Below are 17647 nucleotides of genomic sequence, written 5' to 3' on the forward strand. Positions count from 1 at the left end.
CCATGTTGACTCCAATGCTTCCCACAGTTGTAGCAATTTATTGTATAATTTGTTGTAAATATACACTACCAGTCAAAAGTTTGTACACACCTACTCATTCAAGGCTTTTCAATTTTTTAAACTATTTTCTACATTGTAGAGTAATAGTGAAGACATCAAAACTATGAAATAACACATGGAATCACATAGTAACCAAAAAAGTGTTAAACAAAAACAAAAATATACAGCTCTGGAAAAAATTAAGAGACCGCTGCAAAATGATCAGTTTCTCTGGTTTAACTATTTATAGGTGTGTGTCTGGGATAATAAACATGTTTGTTTTATTCTATAAACTTACTGACAACATTTCTACCAAATTCCAAATAATAAATTTGTCATTTAGAGCATTTATTTGCAGAAAATGGCAACTTGTCAAAATAACAAAAAATATGCAGTGTGGTCAGACATCGAATAATGCAAAGAAAATAAGTTCATATTCATTTTTAAACAACACATATACTAATGTTTTAACAAATGATAGTCCCACTAAGCGCAAACCAAATGGGATGGCATATTGTTTTGCTGTGGTAGCCATGCTGGTTAAGTGTGCCTTGAATTCAAAATGAATCACTGACAGTGTCACCAGCAAAGCACCATCACACCTCCTCTTCAATGATTCACGATGGGAACCACACATGGGGAGATCATTCGTTCACTTACTCTGCATCTCACAAAGACACAGTAGTTAGAAACAAAAATCTCAAATTTGGACTCATCAGACTAAAGGACAGATTTCCACCGATCTCATGTCCATTGCTCGTGTTTCTTGGCCCAAGCAAGTCTCTTTTTCTTATTGGTGTCCTTTACTAGTGCTTTCTTTGCAGCAATTAAACAATGAAGGCCTGATTCATGCAGTCTCCTCTGAACATTTGATGTTGAAATGTGTCTGTAGCTAACCAACCAGGTTCAATGTTAGCTACCTAACATTAGGCTATAGCTAGCCAAGCAAATAGCTGTGAGATACAAATAAAAAAGGTCATACACGTAACGTTAGCTAGCCAGCTAGCTAGGTAAACAATGAACCATAATCACAACTCATGACATTACACCCTGCATGAATCTGCACGTAGCTAACCAACCAGGTTCAATGTTAGCTAGCTAACACTAGTCTATAGCTAGCCAAACAGATGGCTATTTCTGCCAAGATTAGAAACATGTCATATCTAAAAATGTAGCTTGCTAGACTATCTTACCCTTATACACCATTCATGGTTGGACGCGTCTCCTGTTGAATGCCATGGCTGCCCTTAGTTTGAAGATGTAATCCAGAGATGTAATCCATTTTCTCAATCTCCTTGGCTATCATACTCAAATTCTCAGTCCTCCAGAAAATGGAGAGCAAAACTTATGCAGTTTTAATACACAACACATTTTTTTTAAAGCAGCGTTAGACAGGATTACCTCAGCATACTGACAAGCTCAAATAGACAGAAGCGTGCTATATGACAGACCAATCCAAACTCATCTCTCGGCATGTCCTGCCCACTCATTATCTCAGCCAATCATGGCTAACGGAAAGGTTGCTGTCTTTTTCTTTGGCTAAACCAACTAGGGTCGTAATTTAACAATTGTATTCGTATTTAGAGATGGCATACAAGTTTGTTATTAAGGCACATGAAAGTTCACATGTTCGAGAAGAAATTTCTGCCAAAAAACACATTTTGATAAAAAAAATGTTTTTTACCTTCAAACAGCTCTTCTGTGAAGTAGTCCCATATGGACTTGGTCTTTTACCAAATAGGGCTATCTTCTGTATACCAACCCTACCTTGCCACAACACAACTGATTGGCTCAAACACATTAAGAAGGAATGAAATTCCACAAATTAACTTTTAACAAGACACTGTTAATTTAAATGAATTCCAGGTGACTACCTCATGAAGCTGGTTGAGAGAATGCCAATGGTGTGCAATGCTGTCTTCAAGGTAAAACATGGCTACTTTGAAGAATATAAAAGTATTTTGATTTGTTACTACATGATTCCACATGTGTTATTTCATAGTTTTGATGTCTTCACTATTATTCTACAATGTAACCCTAACCCTAGATGGGTGTGTCCAAACTTTTGACTGGTAATGTATACATTTTACTTCTTAATATTTTTTCCCAAAAAGGTCCTAAAATGAAACGTGTATACTTTTTGTCAGCAAAAAAAAATGTAATTGCTAAGTTAGTTAAAACTAAAACTAGCTTACCAGCCAGGGGGCCCTCGTTGATTTTGTTAGTCAGTCTCACTCAGATATCATATTAAAAACTGCAAACATTTCTCTCCACCCTATGGCAAAATGTGTAGAATTGCAGGAAATTTGCTTTAAAACTGCAACATTTTCTCTCCACCCCATGACAAAATGTGTAGAATTGTGTAGAATCGATGTGGGTACGCAGACCTGCAAGCATCTATGGACCCTCATAATGAGTTTATCAAAGTTCCCCATCCCTGCTCTAGATCAATCACCTTCCCCAGGGAGGGAGAACCAGCCAGCCAGAGAGAGACACCCCGTCCCCCTGACATCGATCCTCCGTCCCTGTCTGAGTGCGAGTCCAGGAGCTCCCTCCATACCAGCAGCCCCCTCGCTTTCTCCTCTCTAATTCAACTTCTTCCATTTCCTGTGACATTTGAAGAAGTCAAAATGAAGAAGAACAGCTATTCTTATCCAGTGGCCAGTGATTTGTGTTGGGTAATGAAAAGAGCGTCTGGAAATGCTCCAGACCTGAGAGTGTCCCAACTCCTAATCAGAATTGATTAAATTCTTCACTAGTCAGGTGGTTACTGATGTGTTTCTGTGAAACATTAGAAGAGCAAACAAAAACAGAAATCATGGTGGTCAGATCCCAGACAATGTCACTAATAAATTGGTATCTTTTCCAACCCCAACTTGTTAATAGCTTAACAATGCATCATGACTTCCTGGTTAGGACCATCTCACTTTCTGGTATAAGGCTGTTTTCTCACAGTCTGCCCTTAGATGTGGTTAGCACCGGGGGGCTATAGTCTGATAGAAATGATGGGTGTGAGGAGGGAGAGGGCTGTGACGGAAGGAGAGGGCTGTGACTGGAGAGGCTGTGATGGAAGGAGAGGGCTGTGACTGGAGAGGCTATGATGGAAGGAGAGGGCTGTGACTGGAGAGGCTGTGATGGAAGGAGAGGGCTGTGATGAGGGCTGTGATGGAAGGAGGCTGTGATGGAGAGGCTGTGATGGAGGGCTGTGATGGAAGGAGAAGGCTGTGATGGAAGGAGAGGGCTGTGACTGGAGAGGCTGTGATGGAAGGAGAGGGCTGTGACTGGAGAGGCTGTGACGGAAGGAGAGGGCTGTGACTGGAGAGGATGTGATGGAAGGAGAGGGCTGTGACTGGAGAGGCTGTGATGGAAGGAGAGGGCTGTGATGGAAGGAGAGGGCTGTGACTGGAGAGGCTGTGATGGAAGGAGAGGGCTGTGACGGAAGGAGAGGGCTGTGATGGAAGGAGAGGGCTGTGACTGGAGAGGCTGTGACTGGAGAGGCTGTGACGGAAGGAGAGGGCTGTGACTGGAGAGGCTGTGATGGAAGGAGAGGGCTGTGACTGGAGAGGCTGTGACGGAAGGAGAGGGCTGTGACTGGAGAGGCTGTGACGGAAGGAGAGGGCTGTGACTGGAGAGGCTGTGACGGAAGGAGAGGGCTGTGAGGGAAGGAGAGGGCTGTGACTGGAGAGGCTGTGATGGAAGGAGAGGGCTGTGACTGGAGAGGCTGTGATGGAAGGAGAGGGCTGTGACTGGAGAGGCTGTGACGGAAGGAGAGGGCTGTGACTGGAGAGGCTGTGACGGAAGGAGAGGGCTGTGATGGAAGGAGAGGGCTGTGACTGGAGAGGCTGTGAGGGAAGGAGAGGGCTGTGACTGGAGAGGCTGTGACGGAAGGAGAGGGCTGTGACTGGAGAGGCTGTGAGGGAAGGAGAGGGCTGTGACTGGAGAGGCTGTGACGGAAGGAGAGGGCTGTGACTGGAGAGGCTGTGATGGAAGGAGAGGGCTGTGACTGGAGAGGCTGTGATGGAAGGAGAGGGCTGTGACTGGAGAGGCTGTGACGGAAGGAGAGGGCTGTGATGGAAGGAGAGGGCTGTGACTGGAGAGGCTGTGATGGAAGGAGAGGGCTGTGACTGGAGAGGCTGTGACAGAAGGAGAGGGCTGTGACTGGAGAGGCTGTGATGGAAGGAGAGGGCTGTGACTGGAGAGGGCTGTGACTGGAGAGGCTGTGACGGAAGGAGAGGGCTGTGACTGGAGAGGGTGTGATGGAAGGAGAGGGCTGTGACTGGAGAGGCTGTGATGGAAGGAGAGGGCTGTGACTGGAGAGGCTGTGACGGAAGGAGAGGGCTGTGACTGGAGAGGCTGTGATGGAAGGAGAGGGCTGTGACTGGAGGAGGCTGTGACGGAAGGAGAGGGCTGTGACTGGAGAGGCTGTGATGGAAGGAGAGGGCTGTGATGGAAGGAGAGGGCTGTGACTGGCGAGGCTGTGATGGAAGGAGAGGGCTGTGACTGGAGAGGCTGTGATGGAAGGAGAGGGCTGTGACTGGAGAGGCTGTGATGGAAGGAGAGGGCTGTGACTGGAGAGGCTGTGATGGAAGGAGAGGGCTGTGACTGGAGAGGCTGTGACGGAAGGAGAGGGCTGTGACTGGAGAGGCTGTGATAGAAGGAGAGGGCTGTGATGGAAGGAGAGGGCTGTGACTGGAGAGGCTGTGAGGGAAGGAGAGGGCTGTGACTGGAGAGGCTGTGACGGAAGGAGAGGGCTGTGACTGGAGAGGCTATGATGGAAGGAGAGGGCTGTGACTGGAGAGGCTGTGATGGAAGGAGAGGGCTGTGACTGGAGAGGCTGTGATGGAAGGAGAGGGCTGTGACTGGAGAGGCTGTGATAGAAGGAGAGGGCTGTGATGGAAGGAGAGGGCTGTGACTGGAGAGGCTGTGAGGGAAGGAGAGGGCTGTGACTGGAGAGGCTGTGACGGAAGGAGAGGGCTGTGACTGGAGAGGCTGTGAGGGAAGGAGAGGGCTGTGACTGGAGAGGCTGTGACGGAAGGAGAGGGCTGTGACTGGAGAGGCTGTGACGGAAGGAGAGGCTGTGACTGGAGAGGCTGTGAGGGAAGGAGAGGGCTGTGACTGGAGAGGCTGTGACGGAAGGAGAGGGCTGTGATGGAAGAGGAGAGGGCTGTGATGGAAGGAGAGGGCTGTGACTGGAGAGGCTGTGACGGAAGGAGAGGGCTGTGACTGGAGAGGCTGTGACGGAAGGAGAGGGCTGTGATGGAAGGAGAGGGCTGTGATGGAAGGAGAGGGCTGTGATTGGAGAGGCTGTGACGGAAGGAGAGGGCTGTGACTGGAGAGGCTGTGATGGAAGGAGAGGGCTGTGACTGGAGAGGCTGTGAGGGAAGGAGAGGGCTGTGACTGGAGAGGCTGTGACTGGAGAGGCTGTGACGGAAGGAGAGGGCTGTGATGGAAGGAGAGGGCTGTGACTGGAGAGGCTGTGACTGGAGAGGCTGTGACGGAAGGAGAGGGCTGTGATGGAAGGAGAGGGCTGTGATGGAAGGAGAGGGCTGTGAGGGAAGGAGAGGGCTGTGGCTGGAGAGGCTGTGATGGAAGGAGAGGGCTGTGACTGGAGAGGCTGTGATGGAAGGAGAGGGCTGTGACTGGAGAGGCTGTGATGGAAGGAGAGGGCTGTGATGGAAGGAGAGGGCTGTGACTGGAGAGGCTGTGACGGAAGGAGAGGGCTGTGACTGGAGAGGCTGTGATGGAAGGAGAGGGCTGTGACTGGAGATGCTGTGACGGAAGGAGAGGGCTGTGATGGAAGGAGAGGGCTGTGACTGGAGAGGCTGTGAGGGAAGGAGAGGGCTGTGACTGGAGAGGCTGTGAGGGAAGGAGAGGGCTGTGACTGGAGAGGCTGTGATGGAAGGAGAGGGCTGTGACTGGAGAGGGCTGTGATGGAAGGAGAGGGCTGTGACTGGAGAGGCTGTGATAGAAGGAGAGGGCTGTGATGGAAGGAGAGGGCTGTGACTGGAGAGGCTGTGATGGAAGGAGAGGCTGTGACTGGAGAGGCTGTGATGGAAGGAGAGGGCTGTGACTGGAGAGGCTGTCACGGAAGGAGAGGGCTGTGACTGGAGAGGCTGTGATGGAAGGAGAGGCTGTGACTGGAGAGGCTGTGATGGAAGGAGAGGGCTGTGACTGGAGAGGCTGTGATAGAAGGAGAGGGCTGTGATGGAAGGAGAGGGCTGTGACTGGAGAGGCTGTGATGGAAGGAGAGGCTGTGACTGGAGAGGCTGTGATGGAAGGAGAGGGCTGTGACTGGAGAGGCTGTCACGGAAGGAGAGGGCTGTGATGGAAGGAGAGGGCTGTGATGGAAGGAGAGGGCTGTGACTGGAGAGGCTGTGATGGAAGGAGAGGGCTGTGACTGGAGAGGCTGTGATGGAAGGAGAGGGCTGTGATGGAAGGAGAGGGCTGTGACTGGAGAGGCTGTGATGGAAGGAGAGGGCTGTGACTGGAGAGGCTGTGATGGAAGGAGAGGGCTGTGACTGGAGAGGCTGTGATGGAAGGAGAGGGCTGTGACTGGAGAGGCTGTGATGGAAGGAGAGGGCTGTGATGGAAGGAGAGGCTGACTGATGATGGAAGGAGAGGGCTGTGACTGGAGAGGCTGTGACAGAAGGAGAGGGCTGTGACTGAGAGGCTGTGACAGAAGGAGAGGGCTGTGACTGGAGAGGCTGTGATGGAAGGAGAGGCTGTGATGGAAGGAGAGGGCTGTGACTGGAGAGGCTGTGATGGAAGGAGAGGGCTGTGACGGAAGGAGAGGGCTGTGACTGGAGAGGCTGTGATGGAAGGAGAGGCTGTGATGGAAGGAGAGGGCTGTGATGGAAGGAGAGGGCTGTGACTGGAGAGGCTGTGATGGAAGGAGAGGGCTGTGACTGGAGAGGCTGTGATGGAAGGAGAGGGCTGTGACTGGAGATGCTGTGACGGAAGGAGAGGGCTGTGATGGAAGGAGAGGGCTGTGACTGGAGAGGCTGTGAGGGAAGGAGAGGGCTGTGACTGGAGAGGCTGTGAGGGAAGGAGAGGGCTGTGACTGGAGAGGCTGTGATGGAAGGAGAGGGCTGTGACTGGAGAGGGCTGTGATGGAAGGAGAGGGCTGTGACTGGAGAGGCTGTGATAGAAGGAGAGGGCTGTGATGGAAGGAGAGGGCTGTGACTGGAGAGGCTGTGATGGAAGGAGGCTGTGACTGGAGAGGCTGTGATGGAAGGAGAGGGCTGTGACTGAGAGGCTGTCAGAAGGAGAGGGCTGTGACTGGAGGCTGTGATGGAAGAGAGGCTGTGACTGAGAGGCTGTGATGGAAGGAGAGGGCTGTGACTGGAGAGGCTGTGATGGAAGGAGAGGGCTGTGATGGAAGGAGAGGGCTGTGACTGGAGAGGCTGTGATGGAAGGAGAGGGCTGTGACTGGAGAGGGCTGTGATGGAAGGAGAGGGCTGTGACTGGAGAGGCTGTGACGGAAGGAGAGGGCTGTGATGGAAGGAGAGGGCTGTGATGGAAGGAGAGGGCTGTGACTGGAGAGGCTGTGATGGAAGGAGAGGGCTGTGACTGGAGAGGCTGTGACTGGAGAGGCTGTGATGGAAGGAGAGGGCTGTGACTGGAGAGGCTGTGATGGAAGGAGAGGGCTGTGACTGGAGAGGCTGTGATGGAAGGAGAGGGCTGTGACTGAGAGGCTGTGATGGAAGGGCTGTGATGGAAGGAGAGGGCTGTGACTGGAGAGGCTGTGATGGAAGGAGAGGGCTGTGACTGGAGAGGCTGTGATGGCTGTGATGGAAGGCTGTGATGGAAGGAGGGCTGTGACTGGAGAGGCTGTGATGGAAGGAAGTGACTGGAGAGGCTGTGATGTGAGGGCTGGACTGGAGAGGCTGTGACAGAAGGAGAGGGCTGTGACTGGAGAGGCTGTGACAGAAGGAGAGGGCTGTGACTGGAGAGGCTGTGATGGAAGGAGAGGCTGTGATGGAAGAGGGCTGAGAGGGCTGTGACTGGAGAGAGGCTGTGAGAGGGCTGGAAGGAGATGGGAGAGGGCCTGTGATGACGGAAGGGAGAGGGCTGTGACTGGAGAGGCTGTGATGGAAGGAGAGGCTGTGATGGAAGGAAGGGCTGTGAGAGGGCTGTGATGGAAGGAGAGGGCTGTGACTGGAGAGGCTGTGATGGAAGGAGAGGGCTGTGACTGGAGAGGCTGTGATGGAAGGAGAGGGCTGTGACTGGAGATGCTGTGACGGAAGGAGAGGGCTGTGATGGAAGGAGAGGGCTGTGACTGGAGAGGCTGTGAGGGAAGGAGAGGGCTGTGACTGGAGAGGCTGTGATGGAAGGAGAGGGCTGTGACTGGAGAGGCTGTGATGGAAGGAGAGGGCTGTGACTGGAGAGGGCTGTGATGGAAGGAGAGGGCTGTGACTGGAGAGGCTGTGATAGAAGGAGAGGGCTGTGATGGAAGGAGAGGGCTGTGACTGGAGAGGCTGTGATGGAAGGAGAGGCTGTGACTGGAGAGGCTGTGATGGAAGGAGAGGGCTGTGACTGGAGAGGCTGTCACGGAAGGAGAGGGCTGACTGACTGGAGAGGCTGTGATGGAAGGAGAGGCTGTGACTGGAGAGGCTGTGATGGAAGGAGAGGGCTGTGACTGGAGAGGCTGTGATGGAAGGAGAGGGCTGTGACTGGAGAGGCTGTGATGGAAGGAGAGGCTGTGACTGGAGAGGCTGTGAGGGAAGGAGAGGGCTGTGACTGGAGAGGCTGTGATGGAAGGAGAGGGCTGTGATGGAAGAGAGGGCTGTGATGGAAGGAGAGGGCTGTGACTGGAGAGGCTGTGATGGAAGGAGAGGGCTGTGACTGGAGAGGGCTGTGACTGGAGAGGCTGTGATGGAAGGAGAGGGCTGTGATGGAAGGAGAGGGCTGTGATGGAAGGAGAGGGCTGTGATTGGAGAGGCTGTGACTGGAAGGGAGGGCTGTGACTGGAGAGGGCTGTGACTGGAGGCTGTGATGGAAGGAGGGCTGTGACTGGAGAGGCTGTGATGGAAGGAAGGAGAGGGCTGTGACTGGAGAGGCTGTGACTGGAGAGGCTGTGATGGAAGGAGAGGGCTGTGATGGAAGGAGAGGGCTGTGACTGGAGAGGCTGTGACTGGAGAGGCTGTGACGGAAGGAGAGGGCTGTGACTGGAAGGAGAGGGCTGTGAGGGAAGGAGAGGGCTGTGGCTGGAGAGGCTGTGATGGAAGGAGAGGGCTGTGAGGCTGGAAGGAGGCTGTGATGGAAGGAGAGGGCTGTGATGGAAGGAGAGGGCTGTGACTGGAGAGGCTGTGATGGAAGGAGAGGGCTGTGACTGGAGATGCTGTGACGGAAGGAGAGGGCTGTGATGGAAGGAGAGGGCTGTGACTGGAGAGGCTGTGAGGGAAGGAGAGGGCTGTGACTGGAGAGGCTGTGAGGGAAGGAGAGGGCTGTGACTGGAGAGGCTGTGATGGAAGGAGAGGGCTGTGACTGGAGAGGGCTGTGATGGAAGGAGAGGGCTGTGACTGGAGAGGCTGTGATAGAAGGAGAGGGCTGTGATGGAAGGAGAGGGCTGTGACTGGAGAGGCTGTGATGGAAGGAGAGGCTGTGACTGGAGAGGCTGTGATGGAAGGAGAGGGCTGTGACTGGAGAGGCTGTCACGGAAGGAGAGGGCTGTGACTGGAGAGGCTGTGATGGAAGGAGAGGCTGTGACTGGAGAGGCTGTGATGGAAGGAGAGGGCTGTGACTGGAGAGGCTGTGATAGAAGGAGAGGGCTGTGATGGAAGGAGAGGGCTGTGACTGAGAGGCTGTGATGGAAGGAGAGGCTGTGACTGGAGAGGCTGTGATGGAAGAGAGGGCTGTGACTGGAGAGGCTGTGACGGAAGGAGAGGGCTGTGATGGAGAGGGCTGTGATGGAAGGAGAGGGCTGTGACTGGAGAGGCTGTGATGGAAGCTGTGAGAGGGCTGTGACTGGAGAGGCTGTGATGGAAGGAGAGGGCTGTGACTGGAGAGGCTGTGATGGAAGGAGAGGGCTGTGACTGGAGAGGCTGTGATGGAAGGAGAGGGCTGTGACTGGAGAGGCTGTGATGGAAGGAGAGGGCTGTGACTGGAGAGGCTGTGATGGAAGGAGAGGGCTGTGACTGGAGAGGCTGTGACAGAAGGAGAGGGCTGTGACTGGAGAGGCTGTGACAGAAGGAGAGGGCTGTGACTGGAGAGGCTGTGATGGAAGGAGAGGCTGTGATGGAAGGAGAGGGCTGTGACTGGAGAGGCTGTGATGGAAGGAGAGGGCTGTGACGGAAGGAGAGGGCTGTGACTGGAGAGGCTGTGATGGAAGGAGAGGCTGTGATGGAAGGAGAGGGCTGTGATGGAAGGAGAGGGCTGTGACTGGAGAGGCTGTGATGGAAGGAGAGGGCTGTGACTGGAGAGGCTGTGATGGAAGGAGAGGGCTGTGACTGGAGATGCTGTGACGGAAGGAGAGGGCTGTGATGGAAGGAGAGGGCTGTGACTGGAGAGGCTGTGAGGGGAAGGAGAGGGCTGTGACTGGAGAGGCTGTGAGGGAAGGAGAGGGCTGTGACTGGAGAGGCTGTGATGGAAGGAGAGGGCTGTGACTGGAGAGGGCTGTGATGGAAGGAGAGGGCTGTGACTGGAGAGGCTGTGATAGAAGGAGAGGGCTGTGATGGAAGGAGAGGGCTGTGACTGGAGAGGCTGTGATGGAAGGAGAGGCTGTGACTGGAGAGGCTGTGATGGAAGGAGAGGGCTGTGACTGGGAGGCTGTCACGGAAGGAGAGGGCTGTGACTGGAGAGGCTGTGATGGAAGGAGAGGCTGTGACTGGGAGGCTGTGATGGAAGGAGAGGGCTGTGACTGGAGAGGCTGTGATAGAAGGAGAGGGCTGTGATGGAAGGAGAGGGCTGTGACTGGAGAGGCTGTGATGGAAGGAGAGGCTGTGACTGGAGAGGCTGTGATGGAAGGAGAGGGCTGTGACTGGAGGCTGTCACGGAAGGAGAGGGCTGTGATGGAAGGAGAGGGCTGTGATGGAAGGAGAGGGCTGTGACTGGAGAGGCTGTGATGGAAGGAGAGGGCTGTGACTGGAGAGGCTGTGATGGAAGGAGAGGGCTGTGATGGAAGGAGAGGGCTGTGACTGGAGAGGCTGTGATGGAAGGAGAGGGCTGTGACTGGAGAGGCTGTGATGGAAGGAGAGGGCTGTGACTGGAGAGGCTGTGATGGAAGGAGAGGGCTGTGACTGGAGAGGCTGTGATGGAAGGAGAGGGCTGTGATGGAAGGAGAGGGCTGTGACTGGAGAGGCTGTGATGGAAGGAGAGGGCTGTGACTGGAGAGGCTGTGACAGAAGGAGAGGGCTGTGACTGGAGAGGCTGTGACAGAAGGAGAGGGCTGTGACTGGAGAGGCTGTGATGGAAGGAGAGGCTGTGATGGAAGGAGAGGGCTGTGACTGGAGAGGCTGTGATGGAAGGAGAGGGCTGTGACGGAAGGAGAGGGCTGTGACTGGAGAGGCTGTGATGGAAGGAGAGGCTGTGATGGAAGGAGAGGGCTGTGATGGAAGGAGAGGGCTGTGACTGGAGAGGCTGTGATGGAAGGAGAGGGCTGTGACTGGAGAGGCTGTGACGGAAGGAGAGGGCTGTGATGGAAGGAGAGGCTGTGATGGAAGGAGAGGCTGTGATGGAAGGAGAGGCTGTGACGGAAGGAGAGGCTGTGACGGAAGGAGAGGGCTGTGATGGAAGGAGAGGCTGTGATGGAAGGAGAGGCTGTGATGGAAGGAGAGGCTGTGACTGGAGAGGCTGTGATGGAAGGAGAGGCTGTGACTGGAGAGGCTGTGATGGAAGGAGAGGCTGTGATGGAAGGAGAGGCTGTGACTGGAGAGGCTGTGATGGAAGGAGAGGGCTGTGACTGGAGAGGCTGTGATGGAAGGAGAGGGCTGTGATGGAAGGAGAGGCTGTGACTGGAGAGGCTGTGATGGAAGGAGAGGGCTGTGACTGGAGAGAATGTGATGGAAGGAGAGGCTGTGATGGAAGGAGAGGCTGTGATGGAAGGAGAGGCTGTGATGGAAGGAGAGGGCTGTGATGGAAGGAGAGGGCTGTGACTGGAGAGGCTGTGATGGAAGGAGAGGCTGTGACGGAAGGAGAGGGCTGTGATGGAAGGAGAGGCTGTGACTGGAGAGGCTGTGATGGAAGGAGAGGGCTGTGACTGGAGAGGCTGTGATGGAAGGAGAGGGCTGTGACTGGAGAGGCTGTGATGGAAGGAGAGGCTGTGATGGAGGAGAGGGCTGTGAGAGAGGCTGTGATGGAAGGAGAGGGCTGTGACTGGAGAGGCTGTGATGGAAGGAGAGGCTGTGACGGAAGGAGAGGGCTGTGATGGAAGGAGAGGGCTGTGACTGGAGAGGCTGTGATGGAAGGAGAGGCTGTGATGGAAGGAGAGGCTGTGATGGAAGGAGAGGGCTGTGACTGGAGAGGCTGTGATGGAAGGAGAGGGCTGTGACTGGAGAGGCTGTGACGGAAGGAGAGGGCTGTGATGGAAGGAGAGGGCTGTGACTGGAGAGGCTGTGGTGGAAGGAGAGGCTGTGATGGAAGGAGAGGCTGTGATGGAAGGAGAGGGCTGTGATGGAAGGAGAGGCTGTGACGGAAGGAGAGGCTGTGATGGAAGGAGAGGCTGTGACGGAAGGAGAGGGCTGTGACTGGATGGAGAGGCTGTGATGGAAGGAGAGGGCTGACTGGAGAGGCTGTGATGGAAGGAGAGGGCTGTGACTGGAGGCTGTGATGGAAGGAGAGGGCTGTGACTGGAGAGGGCTGTGATGGAAGTGATGGAAGGAGAGGGCTGTGATGGAAGGAGAGGGCTGTGACTGGAGAGGCTGTGATGGAAGGAGAGGGCTGTGACTGGAGAGGCTGTGATGGAAGGAGAGGGCTGTGACTGGAGAGGCTGTGACGGAAGGAGACATCAAGTCCAGTCATTCAGCCCATAAAACACTCTACACACGCACACGCAGGCCCATTACACAATGTCGCTAAGAGCATGTATGCAGACATAAAATCGAAAGAACATGATTGTAAATTAATGTTCAAACCCTCATTATCAAGAGAGCACAGATCATGTAATAGTTTAGCTTTCCCTATTCAGTACTTAATGTCATCCACATGAATGTAAAGCACTATTCATGCTGCTTCAGGAGGACCTAAACCCAGACTAAAATATCTACAGGTAAGTCTACCTGTGAAGACACCCTTCCCATCAGAGCCTCCGCGCGCGCACACACACACACACGCACGCACGCACGCACGCACACACACACACGCACACACACGCACACACACTCACACACACGCACACACACACACACACACGCACACACACACACACGCACATGCACGCACACACACGGTTCTGTTCCATCAGACGCAGAGCACAGCTGAGAGGTGGCAGTGGCACTGGTCCCAATGGGAGCTCCACTCTGCAGGACAGCCTCAGCCAGCTGGCCCACATTCCACTAGCTTTCTCTGAAATATGTCATGCCACTCCAATAAATACTGGATTAAACCAACACACAGTACTCTGTAGGTGGCAGCGCATGGCTCTGTTACATTAGGTTGAATGAATGACGTAAGATCGCTGGTTCTCTTTCCACCCCAGTTACTATGCTGATCATGTGTGGTGGATTTTTTTGGAAGACCGCATCAAGGCTCAATAGCCATGAAAACTGTAACTCCAATATATAAATGTCGCTGACTAACAATTGTTCAAAAGACCCTGAAATAACTCCAGGCCCAATTGATCTGGGGGGAATGCAACCATAACATAATACCAAACATTTCATCATTTGTCAGTCCAGTAGAACGCATTTGTTATATGAAGTCATGGTTAAGACAGAACATTCCTCGGCTATCCATACAGAAGGAACTGCTGCTATGCCATGACTTCATTCCTGCTCATAGGTCTTCATCTCAAAGTGCTTTTACTTCAGGTAGTCTCTTGCCTTTCGTTGGAATGATTCTTATAGCTCAAGACTCAGTTCATTGCAATTCCAAAGCCGTTGCAGTGAAACATTATTATTATTCAAGTGGTAGAAGATACATTTTAAAAAGGCATAAAATGTAGAAATAAAGCAATAAAATAGACCCCGACGACACACTGACAACTTCAACACCACTAGAAGAGGTAAAAGACAAGTAAAGTGATGATAATCTTTATTTGAGGCATCCATAAATTCTCACACAGTTAAAGGAGCAGTTAAATCCTGTATTGTGCTGAGAAGGGAATACGGCAGCAGTAATGGGATACTACAACATCCTGCCTATGGAACAGTTTAATTTCTTAACCTTTCTTATTCCTCTAAAGTGAGGGTCTACAACAGGGGGTCACCAACTAGATTCAGCCCTGGGACGTTTCTTTCTTGATGGTCGGATGGCCAGAACATAATTATAAATCATTAGTACTCAGCAAATTGACGCAAGATAAACAAACAGATATTGTATTTGACAAAATCAACTATTTTAAACCTTGATTACACTGGTAGACAATCTCATTGTGGCTATATATGAGTGGAAAGATTTCCTAAATTAAAATAGTTTTTAGTTGAATTCCTAGCGATTTGACAGTCTTGTATGTCCAAAAAAACAAATTCATATTGCTCAGAAAACTTTGGGGGACCACCGGTTGATGATCCCTGGCCTAGAAGGTCAGAGGATCATGTTAATGAAGTGTGTCAATAATCCACTCCAGGGCTCATTTGAAAAAGAGATGCCAATCTCAATGCAACTTCAATAAATAAATAAATAAGGAATTAACACAATTCTTTTAAACAATCAGAGTTGTTTTGCATTCTCCCCATGAGGAATGATGGCCACTACAGTACAGTTAAAGCACTGACATAGCACACACTCCGCAGCCCCCCCCAAAAAATATCTTATATTGATTTATTTTTTAGGTTGGGTCCCCCTGGAGGTCGGGCCGCCCAGATAGCATATAAACACATCATAAGCAACGACAGACATTTTTTGAATTACCAGAAGTTAGCTTTATAACTACAAAATTTCTCTCAACCTCATGGCAAAATGTGTAGAATAACAGGACATTTGCTAACAGATTCTTTAGTTGTGACAATCCTTATCCTGCAGGGAAAGTTTTATTTTTATAGTTGAAAAAAAAATGTAAGATTTTGTTGCATTATTTTAGCTTACAATTTACATTTAGGGAATTTTATAAAAGGAAAATATTTATTTTTAGGGAATTTTAGAAATACCTCAAATATTATTCATGTCCATGCCGGCTCTATGCAAAGGACCCAATATAAAACTCGAAAAAAAGGTGTTCAAATTCAAAACACTGGCAATAATGGATATTAACTGAAAAATGATCTTATGTACAGTTGAAGTCAGAAGTTTACATACACCTTAGCCAAATACATTTAAACTCAGTTTTTCACAATTCCTGACATTTAATCCTAGTAAAAAATCCTTGTCTTAGGTCAGTTAGGATCACCACTTTATTTTAAGAATGTGAAATGTAGAGAGAGAATGATTTATTTCATCTTTTATTTTTTTCATCACGTTCCCAGTGGGTCAGAAGTTTACATACACTCAATTAGTATTTGGTAGCATTGCCTTTAAATGGTTTGACTTGGGTCAAACGCTTCAGATAGCCTTCCACAAGCTTCCCCCAATAAGTTGGGTGAATTTTGGCCCATTCCTCCTGACAGAGCTGGTCTAACTGAGTCAGGTTTGTAGGCCTCCTTGCTCACACACACTTTTTCAGTTTTGCCCACAGATTTTCTATGGGATTGAGGTCAAGGCTTTGTGATGGCCACTCGAATACCTTGACTTTGTTGTCTTTAAGCGATTTTGCCACAACTTTGGAAGTATGCTTGGTGACATTGTCCATTTGGAAGACCCATTTGCGACCAAGCTTTAACTTATGTCCTGAGATGTTGCTTCAATATATCCACATAATTTTCCCTCCTCATGATGCCATCTATTTTGTGAAGAGGACCAGTCCCTCCTGCAGCAAAGCACACCGACAACATGATGCTGCCACCTCAGTGCTTCACGGTTGGAATGGTGTTCTTCGGCTTGCAAGCCTCCCCATTTTTCCTCCAAACATAATGATGGTCATTATAGCTAAACAGTTATATTATTGTTTCATCAGAATAGAGGACATTTCTCCAAAAAGTACTGTCATGACGTTGCCCTCTTTGGGTACAGCAAGCCCCATCCCCCTCTCCCTGCCTCCCCCTTGCCTCCTTCAACTAGGCTGCTGTGGTCAGAGAGAGGTCGTAAATTCCTGAGGAATGTGGAATTTCTGTGTTCTATGTTTTCAATTTCTTTGTGTTTGGCCGGGTATGGTTCTCAATCAGGGACAGGGACAGCTGTCTAACGGATTCAGTTAATTTGCATGGCAAAGAGGGACTTTGCAATTAATTGCAATTCATCTGATCCCTCTTCATAACATTCTGGAGTATATGCAAATTGCCATCATACAAACTCAGGCAGCAGACTTTATGAAAATTAATATTTGTGTCATTCTCAAAACTTTTGACCACGACTGTAGTGCGCCAAGACCACTCATGGTCTGTTAAGTTCTCAACCTTTGATAGACCTGTTTGGTAGGCTGTTATTGTAAATAAGAATTTGTTCTTAACTGACTTGCCTAGTTAAATAAAACCAATAAAAAAATGTGTTGCGACAAGGTAGGAGTGGTATAGACAAGATATTAGTCTATTTGGTATAAGACCAAGTCCCTATTATGGCAAGAACAGCTCAAATAAGCAAAGAGAAACGACAGTCCATCATTACTTTAACACATGAAGGTCGGTCAATCCAGTTGCCAAAACCATCAAGCACTATAATGGAACTGGCTCTCATGAGGACCGCCACAGGAAAGGAAGACCCAGAGTTACCTCTGCTGAGGATAAGTTCATTAGAGTTAACTGCACCTCAGATTGCAGCCCAAACAAATGCTTCACAGAGTTCAAGTAACAGACACATCTCAAAGTCAACTGTTCAGAGGAGACTGTGAATCAGGCCTTCACGGTCGAATTGCTGCAAAGAAACCACTACTAAAGGACACCAATAAGAAGAAGAGACTTGCTTGGGGTAAGAAACACGAGCAATGGACATTAGACCGGTGGAAATCTGTTCTTTGGTCTGATGAGTCCACATTTGAGATTTTTGGTTCCAACTGCCATGTCTTTGTGAGACGCAGAGTAGGTGAATGCATTATCTCTACATGTGTGGTTCCCACCATGAAGCATGGAGGAGGTGGTGTGGTGGTGCTTTGCTAGTGACACTGTCAGTGGTTTATTTTGAATTCAAGGCACACTTAACCAGCATGGCTACTACAGCATTCTGCAGCGATACGCCATCCCATCTGGTTTGCGCTTAGTGGGACTATCATTTGTTTTTCAACAGGAAAATAAACCAACACACCTCCATGCTGTGTAAGGGCTATTAGACCAAGAAGGAGAGGGATGGAGTGCTGCATCAGATGACCTGGCCTCCACAATCACCCAACCTCAACCCAATTGAGATGGTTTGGGTTGAGTTGGACTGCAGATTGAAGGAAAAGCAGCCAACAAGTGCTCAGCATATGTGGGAACTCTTTAAAGACTGT

General features: G+C 50.7%; 1 protein-coding gene across 1 annotated transcript in view; it reads right to left on the reverse strand.

The window, feature by feature from the left end:
- Nucleotides 1-17647, reverse strand: part of LOC115111440 (voltage-dependent N-type calcium channel subunit alpha-1B-like) — a 177769-nt gene that overhangs the window by 141274 nt on the left and 18848 nt on the right.

This window comes from Oncorhynchus nerka, linkage group LG27, assembly GCF_034236695.1.
Source record: "Oncorhynchus nerka isolate Pitt River linkage group LG27, Oner_Uvic_2.0, whole genome shotgun sequence".
NCBI lineage: Eukaryota > Metazoa > Chordata > Actinopteri > Salmoniformes > Salmonidae > Oncorhynchus > Oncorhynchus nerka.